This window comes from Bradysia coprophila (assembly GCF_014529535.1).
Source record: "Bradysia coprophila strain Holo2 chromosome X unlocalized genomic scaffold, BU_Bcop_v1 contig_128, whole genome shotgun sequence".
Classification (NCBI taxonomy): Eukaryota; Metazoa; Arthropoda; class Insecta; order Diptera; family Sciaridae; genus Bradysia; species Bradysia coprophila.
In genome coordinates this window covers 5,299,109-5,324,625 of record NW_023503295.1, presented here as the reverse complement: position 1 = coordinate 5,324,625, position 25,517 = coordinate 5,299,109, and the positions used below count along the sequence as shown (strand labels likewise).

The following is a 25,517-nucleotide window of genomic DNA, read 5'->3' as shown; positions in this document are numbered from 1 at the left end:
TATCTACAATTAGTATAAAAACCCCGACAACTGTGGCGGCTGACAACTGAGAAATGCAGAACAAACGAATATTGAATTGAAAATGCCAAGGTTTACGCAATAAAAAAATTATTTTTTTATTTTCTCTTTAGTTTTCCCTATTTTCCTAAAAATTTTCCTCAATTTTCCTTAATTTTCCCTATTTTTCCTAATTTTCCCTATTTTCCTTAATTTGTCCGATTTTCTCTAAAATTTTCCCTAAAATAGACCCTGGAAAGTAGAGACCCGTAGTAACGAGGTCTGACAGGCTTTTCGTTTTGTAGTGGCTTTATGGCAGCAGATGAGCCCTTAGAAGTTCTCCGACGTAGTCAAATTTTCTCAATTTCCTTGCACAACCTTGGACAGCTGCGTGAGACATAAGAATTAGTAGCATCCTTTATCTGCATGTCTTTTCCTTCTTCTTCTTCTACTTTCCATGTGAAACTTCGTTCATATTGCGGTAACATTTGCATTTAAAATACAAAATTTCCATCTTGTCATCTCCTTAAACAAATATCATGTTTGAAAGTAACATGTTCGTAAATTACTTTATCCTTTTACGACTTTACATGTTAACAAATATAATCGCAAGACAAACGCCTTTTATCTTATCCGATGATACAAAGCACAAAACCATTAAGCCATGCAACAATATTCTTAAAAAAAAGCAAACATAGTTTCACAAAATAATTTTTACATAAATATATCATTTTTCTTATTAGTCGGGGCGGACTGGTTTGGCCTAGCTTATATTTGGGTTGAAAGTGTGAAAAATGTGTCTGCTTAAGAGCTTTTGTTCGTTATCGAGAGCAACGACAAAAAATAACCAAAAACTGGTTAATGTTGTCTTTTACGGATGCTAGGAATTTCGCGCCGCGCCATTCACAATAATTACCAAAATGACACATTTTGTATAAGGAAAATGTAACTTTGTGGGTTATTGTGAATGACGCGGCGCGAAATTCCTTAACACCTCTTTTACAGGAGAATGTTTTCAAAAACTAATGAAGTAAAAGATTTTGTATCAAACAGTATGCAATACTTTTAAAACAAGAAGTAACAAATTCTGTGAAGTCGACCGTGACGGCTTAGCAAAGGACTGTTAGAGTACATCCGATTGTAATTTCATTGAAATATTGTCTGGTACACTGTTATACTCGGAAAAATAGCACAATTCGGTGTACATATTTCTAGACCCAAAGATTGTATATGGGTCCAGAATTATGTAGTATCCTCATCAACCTCATCTGAATACTTAAATGCAGATAACGAACATGTCACACTAGCGAATTATTAAAACAATGAAATTTCATTCATTTAGATCCATTCCAAAAAAGCTTTTAGCCGTATATATCATTGTCAATGTCGTTTGAAATGTCAAATAAGCTGTTTAAACTACAAAAAAAACACGTGCCAATAGACACTCAATAGTCAGTGTATTTAAAACGGAGCTAAATGTTTCTAATAATTCGCTAATAGGAATGTCACGTTTTTGCATGTAAATATTAGATGCGAACACAACTAACAGTCCGGACTAGATTGCGTATAATATGCATTGCTTAGTGCTGCGTTCTTGAATAAAAAAAAAAAAAATTAAATTGCTTGTTGTAACAAAAGATTTTGTTTCAGACCAAAACCATTTGTTGTTCTCAATAAAGAGTATAATATGTCAACACATAAAAGGAGGAAAATCAAAAAGAAACACTGGCAAAACTATTTTCTCCATTGTTTGTGCATATTTTCCTTTCTTCGTTTTTTGTTTTCTCTCTGTGACTTTTTTTCCCCGTTATTTCATGTCGTTTATTTTGCTATTAAACAAAAAGAAAAACAGAGGAATAAAAGAAAATGGAATTTAACAGCCTGAAAAATAATTTGTATCGGCGTCTTCGTTTTTACAGACGTGCGACAAAAAGAAGATTGCATTCGGTTTCGAGGATATAAAAATTTCGGAATTTTCATTCTCAGCACAAAACGAATATGAGTGGCAAAAAAATTCTTTTGCTGTTACACATAATATACTTTATTATAAAAAAGGACTGAAAAAAGTGAAATAAAAAAAATGAAAAACGAAAAAGCAAATATTTGTATATCATTTGTGTCATGCTTTATAAAAATGATTCTAAAGGAAATGGAGAGTAAATTATCTTTTTGATAGTAAATAAAAAAGCAAATGTTGAAGGCGAACCAGCTGAATAAAGAAAGCAGAAACTGAAAAGCTGAATAACTTTCTTTTTATGTTTAACAGAAAATTGTCTTACTGTAAATTATTTAATTATAGTCTCATAAAAAATGTTTTTATCATCAAAGCTCAACGATGAAAGGGTAAAAAAAAAACTGCTGTGAAATCCATTCACTATAGTGCTGAGTACAGTAATTATGTAGTGAACTAATTTTGATGAACATTGCTGGCAGACTTATTTTGTATTAATGAGAAATGGTCATTCAACTGAGAACTTTCTTTTTTATTTAAAAACAATGATTTCGATGTATGTGTGATTAGTGTCGACCAGATCTTTCCCTCTCTGAATAAACAACATTCTTTGCTCTGATACTTCCGCAGATGTGCGCGAAATTGCTTGAAAACCTCCTTAAAATGGAAATTTTTCGGTAATTTCTTCCAAACCCATTCAATCGATTTTGCCGATGTACCAATTCAAAAACACAATTACTATCACCTTTGGTCACATTCGGATAATGTTTATTTGCGGATTTGAAACCAAATGGTACAAACGGCATATTATACAGCACACTCAACAATACCTCTTACAGACTTAAAAATCTCGAACAGATCAGGTTTTCGAAACAGCGTCAATTGATTTTCCTTTCAATGCTCGCAAGGTTTTTTTTTTTAAATTAGCTCATGTGTTGTCCTGTTGTACATTCAATCTATTACTTCATTTGTTTGAGTGTAGCCTCATGTTTCGGTATACAAATTTTTTTGCTTTGGCATAGTTTGACATACGTAAGAAAATTTCGGGTCTTTATTCATCGTGTCCGGAGCGTTAGCGGAGGACTTGACGCAGTCTAACTTCCAAAAAAAGAATATAAAAAGAATATAGGCGAGAATTTAAGTTTCTTTCCTTTGGCCTGTATCACCACAAATCCTATTCTATCTTATTCGCGCTTCAAATACGAGCAAAACGAGCTATCACTCGACTATGTAACTTTAAAATTACCGGAGATACATCGTTTTGAAATTGGCACTTTTCATAGAAAATACACCAAATTGACTTTTCCCAAACAATCAAAATCTTTCAACTTACTCTGTATGTTTCTATCTGTCTATCTGTCTATCTGTCTATCTATCTATCGACAGTCGATCTCGGAAACTAGTCAGCCAATCTCCATGAAATTTTGCAGTAACCTCAGGGTGGGCATAAAAATGAAAATGTGATACGCCATTACCCCAGGAAAAACCAGAATTTTATTGAAACCTACAGAGGCGTGCGACCCATCAAATGAAAGGTATTCGTAACACGATTCGAACAAAGCGTAGGATGAAGGACTAATATTTTTTTGGGTTATGAAAGATAGAGAGTTACTTTCTTCGGCAAAGTCTCAGAGTTTTACGAGTAGAATAGAGGGGCATATGTGAAAAATGTCGAAAGTTGGAAATGGGTGGGTCAATTATGTTTTTAGAGGTATTTCTTGAATGGTGGCAGGTAGAGAGTTACTTTCTTCGGCAAAGTCTCAGAGTTTTACGAGTAGAAAAGAAGGGCATTTGTGAAAAATGTCGAAAGTTGGAAATGGGTGGGTCAATTGGGGTTTTGGAGATATTTCTTGAATGGTGGCAGATAGAGAATTACTTTCTTCGTCAAATTTTCGAATTTAGTCAAATTTTCGATTTTCGTTAAATTTTCGATTTTCGTTAAATTTCGTCAAATTTTCGATTTTCGTCAAATTTTCGAATTTCGTCAAATTTTCGATTTTCGACAAATTTTCGATTTTCGACTTCGATTTTCGACAAATTTTCGATGTTTGTAAAATTTTCGAATTTCCTCAAATTTTCGATTTTCCTCAAATTTTCGATTTTCGTTAAATTTTCGAATTTCGTCAAATTTTCGAATTTCGTCAAATTTTCGAATTTCGTCAAATTTTTTCAGCCTTTTTTTTCGCATATTTAAATAAAGAAAAATTTAAAGTCAAAAAAAAAAAAAAAAAAAAAAAAAAAATTCAAATTTTGCCAAATTTCCGAATTTCTGTTATAAACTGTTATAAAAAGCAGTGTTCTAAAACTTCTAAAACGACTGATATTCCAACAAAAATCTCTTCGAGAAAAGTGTGACGCAGTCTTTAAAGTACAATTTCTAAAATGAATGATATCGCCAGAGTTGACGCTTTCAGCTTCGTTACACAAAAATTAAATTGTACACCCAATTTTAGTTCAAACAAGCTGGCTTAGTTTTTCTCATCATCTGCCAAATAAATTTTACCAAAAAAAAAATTTGACTGGAAACAACCAAAATTTTACCAAAAAAATCTGCGTCGCAAAGTGGCAAATGTTCAGACCAGCAAGAAAATTTATCTGCCACATGCGACGCAGATTTTTTTGGTAAAATTTTGGTTGTTTCCAGTCAAATTTTTTTTTGGTAAAATTTATTTGGCAGATGATGAGAAAAACTAAGCCAGCTTGTTTGAACTAAAATTGGGTGTAAAATTTAATTTTTGCGTAAAGAAGCTGAAAGCGTCAACTCTAGCGATATCATTCATTTTAGAAATTGTACTTCAAAGACTGCGTCACACTTTTCTCGAAGAGATTTTTGTTGGGATTATGTTCATTGTTGTTTTCAACTCTTGTCACTAAAGTACAAGAATACGTCCGTGTCCGTATCTTCTACATTTTCCCCGGCTCTGACAGTATGAAGCGAGCGCTAGAAGTATTAGTCCATACATTTATGTGTTAAATGAATTTCCTTACTTTATTCTTCAATTTATTTTTATTTTATTGGAGGGGGAAAATGTAGAAGATACGGACACGGACGTATTCTCGTACCTTAGGGACGAGAGTTGAAAAATTAATGCTCCAAATTTAAGTCAAAATAGGACTCCAATACACTACAAAGCTTAAATACTTACATTTCTGTGTTTCCTCATACCAAAACCAAATTATACAAAATCTCTCTCGATTTTCGTACCCACAAACAATTCCACTTTGTTAATTCATATCGGAAGTAGCTATTTTCGCATCGGTGAGAAAGTACGACGAAATGATTTATTTTAATTTCACAAACACATTGCCATATAGAACATCTGAATTTTCGCATTTGGCTCGGTCAACAGGTTAAATTCACGTCATACAAAATTTTTGTCAATCGCTTTTTACAGAGACGTAGGTCGCATTTAGTATGATGTGTTGTTAACCGCTCCAGCTCTCGGTTCAATATATCGGTGATGCGTAACGTTTAATCTCCAAGCAGGTCAACTTGATGTTCAATTTAGAGATTTAAGTTTGAATTCGTTCACTAGTGGCATCACATATACAAACCATACTAAATTCAATCTATTGCCTATGCCTAGCCTACATCTCTACTGAGTTAATATGCATGACCTAAATGTGACCGGTTCGGAGCCTTGTATCGAAAATTTCGATACTCATATCCGTCGCGTCTGTGTCATCAATTTGTTGCTTCGATCGATGAGACGAATGAATAGATAAATAATAGTAGATTACGTTGGATGCTGCGAAAGTGATTCATTACACAAGGACACAATTTTGTGATACGAGCAAACTCACGAGTGTAGTTGCACACCTCGCCTTCGGCTCGGATATGCAAACTCTACACTTGCCTCGAAAACAGTTGCCGAAGCTTGTTGCTCGAAAACACGAGTGAGTTTGAGAGTTCTACAAAATTGTGTCCGAGAGCAATGAATTACGTCGCAGCATCCAACGTATTCTGGTTTATTGCCTGCTCATGCGAAAATTGACTATTACGCGGCTGTTCTGCAGATATTCTACATAAATTCAGTATCTCAATAAACCAACACCAACAAAACAAAAATAAATCTGTTCTTCCGATAAAACGTTTACAAACAAATCTAGTGTGCTGACGAAATCGGCTCACACGCTACACGTCGTCTCCTAAAAAATTGATCCCGAAAACAGCACTCATGTTACATTAGTATTGTCGCAACAGTAGTTACAATTGCGTTGGTGACATGTTGACATTGAATAAATTAAGATTGGCTCACCTAGTTTGTGTATATTACGTAGGTGGAAGCACGGGGTTTCAGGGGGTTTCGAACATTTAGTTTTTTCATGTTGCAGATATTGCAGTGTCAAATTCTGTCCAAGATGTGACATATTTGCAAGGTATTGGCCTTTTTCACAAAGTATAATCAGCGTAACCTTCGTAAAAAGAATCTTGAATCTGACAAGAGCACGTGTGCCAACGTGTAAAAAACAAATGTTCAAAACCCCCTGCTGAACCGTGGCGATCCTCTTGTCAAACGAACAGTACATAAACAAATTCCATCATTTATAGTTTTTCGCAGTTAGTATCGATGAAGACGCATTGTTTGTGCAATTATTTTGTGCAACAAAGTGTAGTGTTTGTACTATTATAAGCAAAAACAAGTGAAAAATACAACGAAATGTGTGGCCATAAAGTGTTTATTGTTACAATAAATATGGCCGACAATTCTGTGTTGCTAATTCTTCTAAAAGTATGTTGTAACCAGATTACTTGCGTAACAAGTTTTTCTGAAATAACTGTGTTCATCGATCAATATTTTTACCGAAAAAATGTTATTTTAGCGACATTTCTTACATTCTTTTTCGATCGATCGATTCATTCAACAAAAAAGATAAAATGAAAGCAAGGCAAATTTTACTTGAAAGAACTGTCAACTTGAAATAAACCTCAAATATCCCTAGTGTAATGGATCACTTTCGCAGGGGGTGAACAGCCGTGTAATAGTCAATTTTCGCGTGGGGCAGACAATAAACATATATAAGCTCAACTATAAAGTCACCGCATCTTGTAAGCGATAATGACGGCGACAATGGATCAATTTATGAGAAAAATGGAAATTCGGAGAATGGCTTTTAGCCGAGAATCAACTCAATTTTAAATCAATTTAATTTTTATGGGAAGCAAAAAGAAGAGAAAAAATAATTCGCAAAACAAGACATCAAATCTAGAAATAATGAATCAATTTAAAGCATAAAAAAAGTGAAATTGAAATTCTAAATCAACCATAAGAAAAAATAATATTTCTAAAAACGAAAAAAATACTCGCGCTTTTCCATATCTTTTAAATAATAAACCACGACGACAAAATAAAAGGAGATATGAAAACATATTATCCATTATTCATTGTTCACAAAAAGCATTTTTGTTGAATTTTTTTTTTCCTTTCTCGTTTGCTTGCAGAGAGAAAAAAAAGGAAAATTTTAAATGTCTCATTATGCGCTTTTAAAATATTTAGAAAATGAGGGTGTATTGTTTTGAAGTCGCGTAATATGTAGATGAAGGAAAAAAAACCCTAAATGCCAGTTTACCAAACTTTTATAGAAAAAACCATACACATTTTGAATATAGATGTTGCAAAGATAACATGCCTTAGATGTGTGTGGAGTTTGGTTAACAAAAACGAAAAAAAACATAGCTAACGCCGACCCGTACGAAACACCTATTCGTATCAAAAGCCTTTACTGTGAAACTCTTCATTTCTCTTACTTCATTCTCTACTGAAAAGCTATTCGCCCTTTAAAATCACTTACATTATCTTTCTTTGCCTTGTTAGCATATACAAATAAATTGCCGGAGGCAATATAGACAGCCCCGTACGAAGTCAACCTTCATAAATTCCTATTTAAACAGCTATATACCGCTATATTTACCTATATTTCACTGTAAATAAACATTTCACAGATGAATATGCTATTATATAGCTCTATATGCCTGTATATAGCTCAATATAGCTGTATATAGGTATATATAGATGTCCGTATATGGAATCCCTGAAACCCCTCACACTTAACACATTATTTCCATGTTAACAGAAACTCTCTAAGTATCATTTTTCCCACTTTATATCACTTTTATTAAAATCCAATATGGCCACCGGCAGCCATTTTGTTAGGAGACCGGAAATTTTACCGACGCTTTACATTCGTTAATACCTTTCAAACAAAAAAAAATCATGAAATTCGGTCAAATTTTACTCGAGATATTGACAAAATACTCCACGTTCACTGTACGGCCGAGTAGCCAGATAAGAGCTCACTCCAAGAGACCTAGCTCACGCTCCGGAGAACATAATTTCATAAAAAAAAAATTCCCTGATTGGTACGGTCAATACCTATCTAAAAAAGCTAAAACAGACGAAATATGTTCAAATGTGGCCGACCTACAAGCAAAAACTGCTTGCCGCCCTGTGCCTGTTCCACACCAAGGGGTCTAACTCACGAGTCGGTCATCCGATTTCCATAAACTTTTTTTTTGTCGATCGGTATTGTAAATACCTTTTATTTGACGTATCACTTACAAGTGTAACGTTTGAATGTCCGGAGATATCTTCGAAAAACCGTAAAGCACTTATTGGGCCACAGCTCGGGAAGGGTCGATCCAAAATCACTCATCTTCGAACTTAGCCTGTCTTTTGACATTACCAAACGGGAAAAAAAAAGAATTTTCAAAATCGGATGCGTTTTACTCAAGTTATCGTGCAGACGGACAGACGGACAGACGAACATTTTTTTTTCGCGGATTTGGCATCTCTAGACAACCACAATAGGTTTCCCCTTACTCAGGGAGTCCAATTCGACGTGTTACAAACGTATGCGTAAACCTATAAGACCCCAGTACTTCGTACGGGTCTTAAAAAAAAAATTCAAATCGTTAAAGGAGACGGTGAATATTGAATTTATATATATCCATCTAGTGGAGGGGTACTTCTAAATACACCAAGAATGTTTTGTACGGTTGGCTTTATTGTCACACGATTGTTGTATACTTCAACAATGTAACGGAATAGAAAAGAATAATAAAAAAAAAATTAATGATGTTAGGGTTTCCCGACGTCGATCGTTCTTATACTATCAATTCTTTTACGTAAACGACAAGCGTTATACATATGGAACAAGATTTATGGACAAAATCTGAGAAAACAAACAGCTCCATAGAAAATTGTGGAAAAACCTTTTGCCTATGATAGCTATATCGCATCATACAATAGCTGAAAAACACGATCCAACTTTTATATATTAGCTGTTATTTATGAACGCTTAAGTTTATAGGGGTACACAGACGATGGCTAAAGCTGAACATTTCACTTTGCTTAGTTCTTCCACACGAAGCATTCTTAAGACTCATGGTAAATATTTCACAGATTAAATTGTTTGATTTACAGTGTTTTTAGTTGAATGTGTTTTAGCATAAAATTGTGCTCTGCCGTTAAAATGAAAATTATTGCTGTGGTGGTGGTGGTGGTGGTTTTTTTTTCTAGCACAAATTCGAAGAAAGCCAATGGATTGCGGGTGTATATGTGTTAGCCTTTCCACCCTTATCACGTAGAAATTAGCTTTCATATTTCTTCAAAGTATAGCTGGTTTTCGTTTTGCTTTAATGTAATTGTGCAAAGATGGAATTTAATAACTTCAATTGAGAACCAGAAAAGTTACACGCCTCAACGGAAAAGTAAGTAACTCAGTATACGGCCTGTTCTTATTTATACCTAGGTGCATCTTGGATTTAAAATTTATATTTATAAACGTTTAATCAATTGGGATATTTCGGGACAATTTCGCCGTTGTACATATCAACTTACCGGATGTTGCAATCGAATTTATATCGATGATTTTGTTTGCATACAGAAAACTATATTGCATACAGAGATGGGACGTGCAGGAAAATGAAATAAAAGCGGTTTGCCATTGGTTCCAACAACTCGTTGCTTTTTTGTATGAACTATGTTGAAGGAGAAGAAATATCTTGGCGTTTCATCATGAGTTAATTTTGCCTAAATATTGTTTTCACGCTGCTGTTGTAATTTCACATACACGGATTTCATTTTCCCGCAGCTTGCCAGATCAAGTAGAATGCAAAATAGTTATAGTTTAGTCCTTACGCACAAGATGTGTGTTTCTATTCTATCTAAAACGTTATAGAAGCACCTCACCTGATTCTTGACGAAAATTATAATGTTGTCGGTCGAGAAAGCCATTGTGAGCTGTAATTTATTGCACAAATTCTTCTAGTTGTACCAGATTTTAAGTTAGTTAAGAACTTTCCGGGTAATGTAGCTACAACCATAAAGCTCACTCGCTAAACTCTTATTTTTATATGCAACGATTTTTAGCCCCGTACGAAGTACAAAGGGGCTTATAGGATTACGATGCCGTGTGTAATTGATGGAATTCGAAGCAGACGGTAAGGGCAAAGTGTTTGCCTATGTTCATAGATGACGAATCCGCAATAAAAATTATGTCTGTCCGTCTGTCCGTCTGTCCGTCACGTCGATATCTTGAGTAAATCAAATCCGCTTTCAAAAATTTTTTTCCCTGAAAGATAGTCAAAATAGTGAGGCTAAGTTCGAAGATGGGCATATTTGGGTCGGCCCTTCGTGAGTTAGGGCCGCCTAAGTGCTTTAAGGTCTTTTGGGGATATTTACGGCAAAAAAACGTTGGAAATGTAAATGAAACGGCAAAAGATAGGTAATGTTGATACCGATCCAGGACAAAAAAGTTTATTAAAATCGGGTGAATGGCCCGTGAGTTATGGCCCTAGAAGTGAGAGGCTACTCGGCCCTAAGTGTATTTTGCATATAAATCGAGTAAATCCCATCCAATTTTGCTAGTTTTTGTCTAATATGAAAGGTAATTGAATACCTAATAGAATGTGGTGAGAAAAATGTTTGAAAATTAGGTCCTTGGACTGAGGCCGCTCCTCGGCCCTAAGTGTATTTTGCATATAACTCGAGTAAATTTCATCCGTTTTTCCTAATTTTTGTTTCATTTAAAAGGTAATTGAACATCGAATAGAATGTTGTTGAAAAAAATTTTTAAATTTGGGTCCTTGGACTAAGGCCTCTCCTCGGCCCTAAGTGTATTTTGCATATAACTCGAGTAAATTTCATCCGATTTTCCTAATTTTTGTTTCATTTGGAAGGTAATCGAAGGCCGAATATAATGCTGTTGAAAAAAATTAAATTTGGGTCGTTGGACTAAGGCCTCTCCTCGGCCCTAAGTGTATTTTGCATATAACTCGAGTAAATTTCATCCGTTTTTCCTAATTTTTGTTTCATTTAAAAGGTAATTGAACATCGAATAGAATGTTGTTGAAAAAAATTTTTAAATTTGGGTCCTTGGACTAAGGCCTCTCCACGGCCCTAAGTGTATTTTGCATATAACTCGAGTAAATTTCATCCGATTTTCCTAATTTTTGTTTCATTTGGAAGGTAATCCAAGGCCGAATATAATGTTGTTGAAAAAAATTAAATTTGGGTCGTTGGACTAAGGCCGTAACTAGGCCTTAGGCCTCTCAATAAATTAAAATTTTAGGTCAACTTGAAAGTTGTGTTACATTTGAAAAGAACGTCGTACGGGGCTTCGTAATTACGCTATGCGCAATTTGTAAGATGTACAAATTTCATAATAATTTGACTTCAACTAGGGTGACAGACGCACTAGGGTCACGTGCGCAATAGATGTACGGGTTAGTACGGGGCTCAGTCGCAGCAAACGCTCCGACTGTTCTGACGGCTCGTTTTTATACAAAAAGTTTCATGTTCATGTTCATCCTGTTGCCAAAGCGGTGTGTTTTTTCTGTACAAGACGACGTCTCATCAGAATGGCCTCTAAACGGGTGTGTAGGTTCGATAGCATTATGTAATATGCACGATTCGCAATGGTTTATCAGTCCATTTGCTGTTTTAATTCTTTTGCAAATATTGCACTTTACCACAGAATAACTTTCGAGCGACCGCATAATCAAATTTAGCTCAACTCCCACCGAGTAAGCAAATTTCATTTTCCATCTATACACAGAGCGAAATTGATATTTGAATGGACTGATGAATCGTTTATCTTACAAAACCAATAATTGGTTTGGAAATAATTGATTGAGGAAAACAACTCATATATACCGTCCCCGTCACCGCTTTCAATAACTATTTCGGCATTATAATATAAATTTTCGTTTGCCAGATAATCCAGCTTCCATTGACTCCATTTTACCAAAATAATTTTCATTATAAATTCAACAAAATATAATCTAACAGCAACATCATTAAACCGATTTATTGACAATAATGTCTTTTAAGGTTTTGACTGGTTTTATAAGTTTTATCGAAAAACAATGGCTAAAAACCTTATTTACACCAAAAAAATATCTTTTTCACTTCATTTACTTCAATAATAATTTAATCTAACGAATTCCCTAGGTTCTTACCAAAGAATTATAATAAAAAAAAGCACAAATTCAATTTTAAATTATTCTCGAGCAGATAGATAGATAGATGTATATAGAGAGAAGTGAGAGCATAATACCAACCCCGTAATGCTTATTTAATTATTTTCAGGTTCGGAACGGAATGGTAATTTTTGGATTTTTGTCTTGTTTTTTTTTTTTTGCTTCTTCCGAAACACCAGATGCCCCAGCGTATTTCATTTTCATAAAACCTAATTCAACCGTTTTTGTTATTAGAAAATACTCCTTTAATTACAAACATATAATACACAACTCCTTTTAATCCAATAAATACCTACACGCTTGAATTCTTCAAATTGCGACCCAAAAGCACTTAGCATAATCGAAAAAATAATGCGAATAAATTCATTTTACATGGCTTGACTAATCGGTGTGGATCTTCCGTCTCTATGTCGCTCTGGTTCAGCATCGGAATGACATGCCTCATTGGCATTTTCTGCTCTTCTTCTTATTTTTAGCCCCGTACGAAGTACGAAGGGGCTTATAGGATTACGATGCCGTGTGTAATTGATGGAATTCGAAGCAGACGGTAAGGGCAAAGTGTTTGCCTATGTTCATAGATGACGAATCCGCAATAAAAATTTGGGCCGTCTGTCCGTCTGTCCGTCACGTCGATATCTTGAGTAAATCAAATCCGATTTCAAAAATTTTTTTTTTCCGTGAAAGATAGTGAAAATAGTGAGGCTAAGTTCGAAGATGGGCATATTCGGGTCGGCCCTTCGTGAGTTAGGGCCACCTAAGTGATTTAAGGTCTTTTGGTGATATTTATGGCAAAATAAACGATGGAAATGTAAATGACACGGCAAATGATAGGTATTGTCAATACCAATCCAGGAAAAAAAAGTTTTTTAAAATCGGGTGAGTGGACCGTGAATTAGGGCCTTAGAAGTGAAAAGCTACTAGGGCCCTATGTGTATTTTACATAGAACTCGAGCAAATTTCATTCGTTTTTCGTAATTTTTGTGTCATTTGGAAGGTAATCAAAGGCCGAATAGAATGTTGTATAAAAAAAATTAAATTTGGGTCCTCGGACTAAGGCCGCTACTAGGGCCCTATGCGTATTTTACATACAACTCGAGTAAATTTCATCCGTTTTTCGTAATTTTTGTTTCATTTGAAAGATAATCGAACACCGAATAGAATGTTGTTGAAAAAAAAAATTAAATTTGGGTCCTCGGACTAAGGCCGCTACTAGGGCCCTATGTGTATTTTACATATAACTCGAGCAAATTTCATCCGTTTTTCGTAATTTTTGTTTCATTTGGAAGGTAATCAAAGGCCGAATAGAATGTTGTTGAAAAAAAATTAAATTTGGGTCCTTGGACTAAGGCCGTTACTAGGGCCCTATGTGTATTTTACATATAACTCGAGCAAATTTCATCCGTTTTTCGTAATTTTTGTTTCATTTGAAAGATAATCGAACACCGAATAGAATGTTGGTGAAAAAAAAAATTAAATTTGGTTCCTTGGACTAAGGCCGCTACTAGGGCCCTATGCGTATTTTACATACAACTCGAGTAAATTTCATCCGTTTTTCGTAATTTTTGTTTCATTTGAAAGATAATCGAACACCGAATAGAATGTTGTTGAAAAAAAAATTAAATTTGGGTCCTCGGACTAAGGCCGCTACTAGGGCCCTATGTGTATTTTACATATAACTCGAGCAAATTTCATCCGTTTTTCGTAATTTTTGTTTCATTTGGAAGGTAATCAAAGGCCGAATAGAATGTTGTTGAAAAAAAATTAAATTTGGGTCCTTGGACTAAGGCCGTTACTAGGGCCCTATGTGTATTTTACATATAACTCGAGCAAATTTCATCCGTTTTTCGTAATTTTTGTTTCATTTGAAAGATAATCGAACACGGAATAGAATGTTGGTGAAAAAAAAAATTAAATTTGGTTCCTTGGACTAAGGCCGCTACTAGGGCCCTATGCGTATTTTACATACAACTCGAGTAAATTTCATCCGTTTTTCGTAATTTTTGTTTCATTTGAAAGATAATCGAACACCGAATAGAATGTTGGTGAAAAAAAAAATTAAATTTGGTTCCTTGGACTAAGGCCGTTACTAGGGCCCTATGTGTATTTTACATACAACTCGAGTAAATTTCATCCGTTTTTCGTAATTTTTGTTTCATTTGAAAGATAATCGAACACCGAATAGAATGTTGTTGAAAAAAAATTAAATTTGGTTCCTTGGACTAAGGCCGTTACTAGGGCCCTATGTGTATTTTACATATAACTCGAGCAAATTTCATCCGTTTTTCGTAATTTTTGTTTCATTTGAAAGATAATCGAACACCGAATAGAATGTTGTTGAAAAAAAATATATTTGGATCCTAGGACTGAGGCCGATACTAGGCCCTATGTGTATTTATACTCAATAAATTAAAATTTTAGGGCTATTTGAAATTTTTGTTTTATTTGAAAGGAACGTCGTACGGGGCTTCGTAATTGCGCTATGCGCAATTTCTAAGATGTACACATTACATAATAATTTTACTTTAACTACATTAACCGGCGCAATAGGCTTACGGTCAAAGTAGGGTGACAGACGCAATAGGGTCACGTACGCAATGGATATACGGGTTTGTACGGGGCTCAGTCGCAGCAAACGCTCCGACTGTTCTGATGGCTCGTTTATTAAATTAAATTATAGACGAAAGACGAGTGAGGAAAAAAAACGTTTTTTTTTCTGTAAAAACAAATGAGTTTATTAATTTTTATGCGTTTTTTTTTGTTGTTGTTTTGTATAATAATAATGACATTTAAATATTACACCTCTGGTTTTTTTTTCATTCTCTGGTTGTTTTTTTTTTCACACGTATATAAAATATAATGAATGGTCATTATGCTGTTGGTTTTCATATATTAATATTTAATTTAAGTTTCTTGGTTTTCCATTTTTTTTTCTTTATAAAGCTTAATTATTCTTAATGTTGTCTAAAAATTACTTTTTTATACTTTTTTTTCTCTGGAAAAAATATTTATAACAGCAATTTATACTGGGCGCTATTACAATTATTTTTTTTAAAGATTTTTTTCTAACATTTTATACAATATTACAGACGTTTGATACAATAAATTGCAAGAAGGTTTGGAAAATTTTGCTGTTTTTTCTCTCTCTCTCTCTCTCTCAATTAAATATGAAATCTATTCTGGTTTTTAGTTTTAAAGACATAATGAATTTTTTTTTTATTAATATTTAGGGATTTTTTCTTTTGTAAAACATTTAATACGTGTGGACAGTACATATTACTTTTTTTTCTTCAATTTTAGTTTACAGCTGGCGTCAGTCATTCTTGTATCGAAATTTACTTCAGCTGACCGGTACCAGTTGATTTTACATTTTACTATACATATTTCGACATATGTAGTTACGTACCAAGAAGATCTGTGTGCCTTATATAGTAAGTGCGCTCAAAAATTAAAAACTGACGCATCGTTGAGTCACCCCAATTTACGATATTCTCAGATTATGGCACAGACGCCAAGAATTATGGCGGAACTACATAGGACTGAAGGTTTCAATAAAAACGGGAAGATTAATTCGCTTTGATATTTGTGTATTTGATATTTCAGAACGATGTAAACACCATAAGCAATGACAGATTATTTGCATTATGACGACTTTTATTTCCTTTGATCAATCAGTGTGATTTTGTAAGCTTAAATTGAAGTTTTATTTCGGTTTACTTATTATTGTTCGGATTCCATTTATAATGTTTAGATTTCCTTACTCATGCTAAGAGGCTTTTTTTTAGCTAACGAGAGGTTTCCAGCACGAGCCGAAGCCTAGTTCTAAAATCGAGTTCGCTAAAAAAGCCTCTTAGCATAAGTTAGGATCAACGTTTTGTTTATAGTGTGTCGGATTTAAATTTAAGCGACGAAGTCGCATTCAATATAATCCGAATGAAAATTGAAAAAGTTCTCACTTTGACATACAGATAGAATAGATTTTGGTCAAACAGAATGGGAACCCCGAGTAGAAAAAAAGTGAAACAAAATTTATACGACAGACCAACATGTCAGAATTGCTGTTCTTATGGAAAGTGGACTGAAACATTGACTTTTGGTGGGTATCGTTTCTCATAACTATTGGCCAATAAAAGGAGACTATTCAATGCCATGTTCGCCATTTTTCGGAAAATTCCGTAATCATTAGAATGTCAGTACCATAATTTCAGCGCCTGACGCACCATACTCATCGTGTTTTGGCTTTATTTGTCTGTTACACTAGTCTTTTACATAACTAGAGATAAAAAGATGAGTTTCCGTGTGAATTTTGTTGATCCAAGGTCAATAAGCACACGAAAGCGAGACTTTTCATTTTTATCCCGAGTCATGTAATGGATTTTTCGTGCTGAAAGTGTCGAAAAAAGTGCTTGGAACATGAGAAGTACGCCTTTCATCGGATGTAGTATGTAAATAGTATTTTACATAAGAAGGGACAATACGTGCAAAGTATAGTATTCGCGTGGATTTTGTTGAACCGAGACGCGGCCGAGGTCAATTAACACACGAAACGAGACAATGTATAGAAATAGATGCAATCAGCTGGTGGATGCAAACTTTGATACAATATTGATTGCCGCTCACTGTACGTTTTTTTAAATAATTTTTCTTGCTTTCTTTTTCTTCTTTTTATTAATAATATTTTATCTAAATAGCACATTTTGTTTTTAATATCAAACTTACGAATATATTTTTGTGTCACTGTTATACTCGTAAATGTTAAATTTTCCATTTTTTTCTTCCTTTAGCTGTTTGTATCGACATTGGTTTACTGTGTATTTACAAAATTGTATCATTATTAATAAATAACGAATTAATTCCGGCACATTTGCTCACTAAAATATCCATTTCCGTGTACGAAGCTCGTTATGGATTGTAGCTGCAGACACGAATGTTTTTGTATGAATAAAAAATGCTGCAAATTTTTACTTAACAGCACCAAATTAAGTGCATAGATTGGTTCTAGTTGCACGGATTCTTCTTGGAGCAGCTTATTTATTGGTAAATTTTAATCGAACCGATGCTGTGCAATTTGATAAATAAATTCTTTTCTTTCTCAAAATTCCTGTCGAAATTTGAGTGCTGTTAAGTGAAATTTTCGATTTTATTCTACTATTGATTTATCGTATGGACCAGATATTTTGTGAGATAAGTTTTTAATGATGAACATATAAAATTTCCATTTTTGGGTTTCAGGAAAAACACTTTAATATTTGGCAGTTCAGCTATGTATGTATGACAAGAAATTGTTGACGTGTTTTCGGTCAGTTTTATTTCATGTTTTTGTACTAAAAATAATAGTAACATTTTTTTGTCGGTATTTTTAACTCCGGTGTTGGTTTTGCAAGCTTTAACAATGAACAGTATCAGATAACATTTTGCCAATGTCCCTTAGAGGGTGAGAATGAAATGTGTTTAAATCGGGAGAACAGAAAGAAGAGAAGGGCTGACAATAGAAGCGAAAGATTTGGTATCAAATGCTACTTCAAACAAAAGAAGTAATAGATTTCATGATTATATCGTAAGTCGTCATTTTTACTGAATTTAAACTGAACGTTTCATCCTTTCGTTCAACTTGTGTTTTTCGCAGCAAAACAATTCACAGAGTTCCCACGACTTAGGAAGGCTCCTAAAATTAGGAATTTTAGGAAATTTTAACGGTAATTTTAGGAGAATTTTAGGAGATTTTGCAAGTAATTTTAAGAGTATTTTAGGAGATTTGATAAAGGTTTTATAAGTAATTTCCGGAGGAATTTTTGCAGCCTCAAGATCTTTCTGCTTCTCATACACTTCGTAAAATAATAAAAGTGTTTCAGAAAATTAATATGTTCAATTAGGGGTGTGCGATGGATATAGTGCTCACTTATGGAGCGGAAACGTTAACTTTAACGAAAGCATCCGAAGATAAATTGAGAGTGACACAAAGAGCCATGCAACGGAGTATGCTTGGAATAACACTCAGAGACAGAATGACGAATCAATGGATTCGACAACAGCCCAGGGTCGTTGATGTCATGCAAAGAATAGCATCTCTGAAATGGAGCTGGGCGGGACATATTGCAAGAAGGACAGACGAACGTTGGACCAAAAAGATCATGAACTGGCGACCATATAAAAGACGAGCTATAGGTAGACCACCAGAGAGATGGACAAACGGAATTAAGAATATTGCAGGTACAAACTGGCAGCAAATGGCAATGGATCGTACAAAATGGAAAGAAGTTGGAGAGGCCTACATCCAGCAGTGGATAGAAACAGGCTGAAAAAGAAGAAGAAGATGGATATAGGATCGAGACAGGCATAGTCCACAAAAAATTGTTATCATCCCTAGATGTCAAAAACTCGATTGAGCCATTTTGCCTCAATTTTAGACCAAACAAACACCCACGAAACAAACATTTCTCACATGATTTTCAAAAAAATTTTTGTTCTGGATAGCCTACAACATTCGCAAGAATTTAAGCCCACTTGAGCAAAGATCGAATTATTTTCTTGATAGAATTTCCGAATTTTCAAGTTTAAAATCCACTCAATTTTTCATAGTCGGCAAACTTTGATGACTCACCAAAAATACCTTCTCGACAAACTTCGCCTGGATTTAATTTTTTCTTGTAGCACTGGACTCCAATTAGTAGAATAAGACTAATGCAGCTAACAAAGATCTCAAAGAAGGTTTTTGGTAGAAGTCGAAGTAGGTGGAAGACCGAAAACTAAAAAATTTAGCTTCTATGATTTGTCTCAAGTTGTAAATGAATTTTTAAAATTTATGCCAGTCTCGATCCTTTCTCCATCGTACACCCCTAATTGACAAAAAGTTTTTTTTTTTATCAAAGCATCGTTTTCCTTATGTAGTTCAATAATTGAAACTTTTATGGTTTACACTTTTTTGACGCCAGTTAAGACCAGCAACTTGGTATTTATCAGTTGTTTCTTGTCGACTGGACCCTTCTTTCAAGTTAACAAGATTCACCATAATTTTGGTCGAAGTGCGACGATAGTCGCATCTACTAACAAGCTGAGATCCTCGAGAATATATTTGTTTTCGCTAAATCCACGTTCAGGATCGCTGTTTGCATGACTCAAAGAAAGGACTGTTTTCGAATTCATTGCAGCGTAATTAAAAAAATTACTTGTTTTCCAGTTTTATTAAAAAAATTCTTTGATAGTGTGGGCTATTTTTAGGAATTTTAGGAGTTTTAGAAGATTTTAGGAGATTTTCGGAGGATTTGGTCCATTTTAGGAATTTTATGAAATTTAGGAGGAGTGGGAACTCTGAATTCACGAACAACAAAATTACGGTCCCGTCGTCTTTAACTTTCCTGTTAGTTACTTCCATATATACTTCCATAATTCCAACGGGTTAAGATTTAAACATTTCGAATGCAACCTTTTCTATTTGCACATTAAACTTGTGGTTCAATCTATCTGCACAATAAACTTTCTGGTAACCGTTTGGAATCAAACAGTTCGGTTTTCCTAAATCCAAAAATGTAATTTCGAACTGTTTCACTTTATCTTAAAAATAGAAATAACCAAATACATAATAAAGTTGCCGTTGACCAACAGTGGCCAAATGTGCTTGAAAAATTGAGTAATGAACTTTTGTGAGATTAGTTTATAAATTATTTTTTTTTTAAATATTTTTTTTTCCATTTTCATTATCGTCGTATATTATACTCAACTCTCAACGTCAAGTATAAGTATATTCATTAATATTTTTAAATTTTTATATATATTTTATTTAGTGTATTTACTTGTTCATAAATATTTTCTATACTAAAATTTAATGTGTTATGTCTGGCGTAAAGCTATATTCATTTTATTATAAATTAGGCTGACGTCAATAAATATCAACTATTTTAATATTTCATTCATTTTTTAAATAGAACTTTCATAAGAAATGCTCTCAAGATAGCCAAATAAGAATTATAAATTTATCAACATTTAATCACATCAATACGTTCATTTCAACCGTCAAGGTTGACAGTTAATTAGGGATGATTTCAACGGAATTAACACTTTTTTACATAACTAGGGATAAAAAGTGGAAACGTTTCACATGCCAACGCAAATTTGAATTTCAAGGTATCTCAAGGTATGTTCACAACTTTAGACACGAAATATAAAATATGGAATATACAATTACAACCCTAGGGTTGTAAAATGTAAAATGTGTATTCCACAACGAGCGATGCATCGCGATGAACGGTTCAAAAGTCCAATTTAAGGCAGGGCTTATTTTAGAGAATTTTAATTCTGAAAATTCCGAAAATTCTGAAAAAATTCCGAAAAAGTTCCGAAAAATTCTGAATTTTTTTTCCGGAATTTTTCAGAACTTTTTCGGAATTTTTTCAGAATTTTCGGAATTTTCAGAATTAAAATTCTCTAAAATAAGCCCTGATTTAAGGACTCCCCCTTCAACATAACCTTTCAATTTTATCCCGAGTTATATAATTTTCTCTGCCAGTGTTGTCTACAATCAGATTTCGTCCTTCTTTGGACGAATGAGAATGGTCTTTTTATACACAGTTAATGTCGTCCGAATTTATGCTTAAGTTGTTTTACCAGTTGATCCACTCATATGATTGCACTACTTATGCATGCTTAGACTATGAAACCTGTAAATAGACTAGACATATAAGCAGTGAAGTTATATGAGTGGATAAGGTGGTAAAACAGATGCAAATTTATACACACTGACTGTACTGGGTAGGTTAATAACCAACCAACCACAAAAAAGAAGCAACAGCTCATCAGTAAAAAGGAAATTTAAAAAAATAAAATTTTTGTGATCTGGTTGAAATGAACTTACCATGTTGGCGTTATATTAATTTAGTGTTACGTTACAATCTAAAGTTGGAAGAAATAAATTAAAATGTATCGATTCCATTCATGTGCTAGGACCTAATATATATTCGTATTAGTCGCATAAAGAATTCACGAAAACACACAAATTTTAATTTTTGCAGAGATTTAACTCCGCAAACTTATACGAATCAATTTTCAAATATTAGGCCCCGGATGCAAAAAAAAAATCGATTCTCAAAATGTTCACAATATCATCCATCATATTTCAACTGAAAGTGTTGTGTGTGAGTTTGTGTGTAATACTGAAACTTTACCCAGCTCAAAGTACAACTCATTTTCAAACAACCAACAAACGGAATGCATTGTAATACTTGAGCAACATTCCTCAGATTTTCTTGGATAAAATTTTAATCAAAGCTTGCTACGAAAACGGTTCTTGCAGCTGGCCGCCTTTGACAGCATTGTTCATACCAGGGCCTATTTTTGGTAATTTTTTTTGGTAAAATCTACCAAATTTTCCAAAATTTACCAAAAATTTATTTGGTAAATTTTGGCAAATTTGGTAAATTTAGAAAAGCTTTGGTAAACTTTTCCAAAAAATTGGTAAATTTTGGTAAAGTTTTCCAAAAAAATTTACCAAAAATAGGCCCTGGTTCATACCGTCGAATCTTTGAAATTTACGTGCTCAAAATTTGGTTGATTAATTAAATTAAGAATAAACGACATCGTATAGCGTCGTCGGCTAGATCTGGAATGCCACAGAAAGTATTTTAATAATCGCATATTGAAATTCATTTGACTGTACGATCAGGTGCGCAATGTTTAAATCTTTTTTTTGACAATTTTTATTTTTATTTTCTCTATAGATCACTAAAATGACCGCTGGCGTGACGATCGACGGTTCGGTTTTGTGTGCAAACCAATGACAACCAACTTTGCTTCTAAGGGAATTCCCCGTATTTAGTTCATTTGCATTCATTTCAAAGAATTGGACGCACTCACTTATTCATTACTATGTGAAATTGTGAAGTTGGTTTCGATTAGTTTGCACACTTTTCCCCACCATTCCTCACGTTTCCGTCATCAGTTTCACCAAACGAAGAGATCTATTCAGTTCTATTGTTCTATTGTTTGTGTGGAGAGAATAAAATAATTAATTTTTTCCCTTTAAATTGACCAGAATTTTATCGATACAACGATGTCCCTTTATTTAGTCAATTTAAAAAGAAAGAAAAAATATTATGCCAAGCCTGAACACCTGTTACTTATGCAAATTTCTATTTCGAGTTCCGACCAAATAAAAAAAAAAGTGTTACGCCAATTCATATCTAAGACATTACTGATCCGTACCCTTTTTTACAATGACACCCAAATAATATCAATCACAAATCACACTCTTTATGTTTTTCCACATAAAAAATAATAAAAAAATTTAAAATATTAGGGTTGAATACATCAACCCGTTATGATGGTGCTTTGTTCAATATTTTTCTTCTTCTGAATTCATAAGTAAACCTCCGGTAAATAGATGAACATGATACTTAATATATATATGTGTGTTACTTAGTCACAATGGATACGCCAATGCTCTGAAGAAACATTACCCTTTGTCGACAATATTCTTTTCGACTATCCCCAACAAAACTATTTCCATGGTATTGTGTCAGATATGGTAATTGTATTTATGCGAAGTTAAAAGAACATCACACAACACCCGTAGACTGTATCGTTGCCGGGAAATAGTTTTTTAAGTTTCGAGTTTCCGGTTATAAAACTGGAAACTTTTCTGTTCTAATTAAATCCATCCAGGTGTTGAATTTTCAGTCGTGAATTTTATATCTCTCATCTCATATAAATTACAAAATAGACACAATAGATTATATGTCTATACATTTCATCAATGTTAAGAATGATGAAGGAGAGAACAGCAAAAAAAAAAACTTTTTCTCTTACGAGTATTTTGTATTAAAAAGTTTTTTCGTGCTTTTTCTTTAAAGAATTAGAAAGCAATTTACATAAAGTCATTCGCCGAAAAATGAATTATTTTCACCAAGGTAGAGTTAAGAGAAGTGAAGAGATGTACTATGGAGAAACCATAAAGCCATAAAGTTTCTCGTGTAAAACTTTACATTTTTCAAATTTCGTTTTTTTTTTCGTTATCTTCTCTCGGTACCCCCATACATTATATATACCTTCTGCCATCATCTCACTGTGCTATCGGGATATTTTAAACATTCTTTGTGGATGGAAAGTGATCCATTTTAAATCTAAATTGTTTAAACTATTTTAAATAGTTCGGTTTTAAAGTTGAAGTTATGTCGATGAGGATTTTGCATGTAATTAATTCCAGATGAATCATAGAAATGCGCTGTGAACTAGGCATGCATGAATGATGCGGTGGTACTGTAAAGTTATTAGTTGGTGAGGAAATTAATATAAATAAATTTCAACCTGCAATCAGGTGTAATTTAAGAGGAATTTATTACTTCAACTTTGTCCTGTAATTCATGTTACGCAACCACGTTACTATTGGGAATTTTGAGCTGCAGAAAAACTTAATCTTGACAAAGAAACTCGTTCCTTCTATCATGTACCTATTAAACAATACCATTTCTCATCAGGACATGGCTGTCAGTGGTACTGGTACAATGCTCTAACCTGTTTCAGGTCAAGTTGGGATCCAGATCAATAATGTAAAAAGTTGAAATTGTTAGATTGAGGTTAGATCGGGCGCAGCTACTTACACGTCAGATTCCTGTTCTGGGCTTTACTCACTCATCTACAAAGAACAAATCTGAAGAAATTAATTTCAGTTAAATAGAACCTGTCTAGAGTACACAGCACGTAAATGTAATTCCATAATTCCTGGAAGTTCTTTATTTTCGTCGACCGAACTATTACATTAATTTGAAATTCTCTAAACAGAGACAAAAGTTTTTACATTATGGAATGTGTGGAAATTACAAAAATTAACCAAGCTTTGCTATCATAAAATAGCTTTAAATCGGTTATAAAAGTTAAACAAGTCAAATGTTTTCATTTGGAATTAGACGACTGGTGTACCTAGTTCGGTTTTTAATTCCGTTTTAAATAATATTCAAAGTAGCTATCCATGTGAAAGTCCAATTTACAAACACACAAAAACTTTCAATTTAATTCATCAATCATTCAATGTTACCCAATCTAGTTGATATATGCAAATATGTATATTTTCGGCATGTATCTACTGCTCATATATAAAGTTTTGTAATGATTTTGTAGGGAAAAAAAATTTATTTTTAAACTCATTCATCCCAAAGATGATTTTTCTACTTTAAACTTTTTACAGAATTCTGTTGAAATACCAATAAACCCTCATCAATTTTCCAATTTATTTTCTATTTTTTTTTTCCGCAGTACTGAATAAAGCGTACATACAAACTATTCACAATAAACTCCATTCGGGTAGGTCGAAATTTAGGATTGATCAATTTAATAGCAGCATCGTATCGAATACGCAAATAAAAAATGATTAATAAAAATCTCAATGTTATTGCCACTTATTACGATCGGTTCAAAACCGGCAAACCACAAATTCCGACTCGAGTGAGCTTTCGTTTTATTAATCTTTTAATCTGGTGGTTATGAGCTTTTGAATCGGCGCTCGCAAAATGAGGTATCGAACATCAATTAAGACAACATTGAAAAAAAAAGATGTGAAGATAAAACCCAGTCAATTTAATTCGACTTATAGGATATCCTCTTGTAAAATTGGCTTTTGAGATATTTGCTTATGCCCAAAATTTTAATAATCCCTAACGGATAGAGAATATGCACAACAAACTAATCGAAAACTTTTACAATAAAAAGTTGAATGAATTTTTTTATGTGCTTGAATATAGCTGGCATACTCAAAGGATAAATTTTCCAATTGATCACAACATTATTGATTGTCGAGAAACACATAGTCGAAGTGAGCAAGCATATATATATATATACCTTCCTCACAACATTTCTCTACAAACCGTTAAACTGAAATACGTGCAAAATTGTTGATTGAACGATTCTGGTTTTTGGGGAACGAAATATGAGCGACTTATATCCTATATTATATCTACCGAAAATATAAATATTCCGTACGAATACAGACATTTGCATAGGAACCACATAATTTCTGTACTTCAGTTCGTCGACGGAAAGTATGCATGTCGTTGCTTATGGGACGCAACTAGATACGAGAATGTTGTTCGTTTGCCATCTAGTTCG

General features: G+C 33.7%; 1 long non-coding RNA gene across 1 annotated transcript; it reads left to right on the top strand.

Moving 5' to 3' along the window:
- Positions 1-1,791: 1,791 nt before the first annotated feature.
- Positions 1,792-24,955, top strand: LOC119067790. Its single transcript, XR_005086043.1, has 4 exons — positions 1,792-1,803; positions 10,051-10,055; positions 10,672-10,675; positions 24,901-24,955. It is a non-coding gene; the product is annotated as an uncharacterized LOC119067790 (long non-coding RNA).
- Positions 24,956-25,517: the final 562 nt, after the last annotated feature.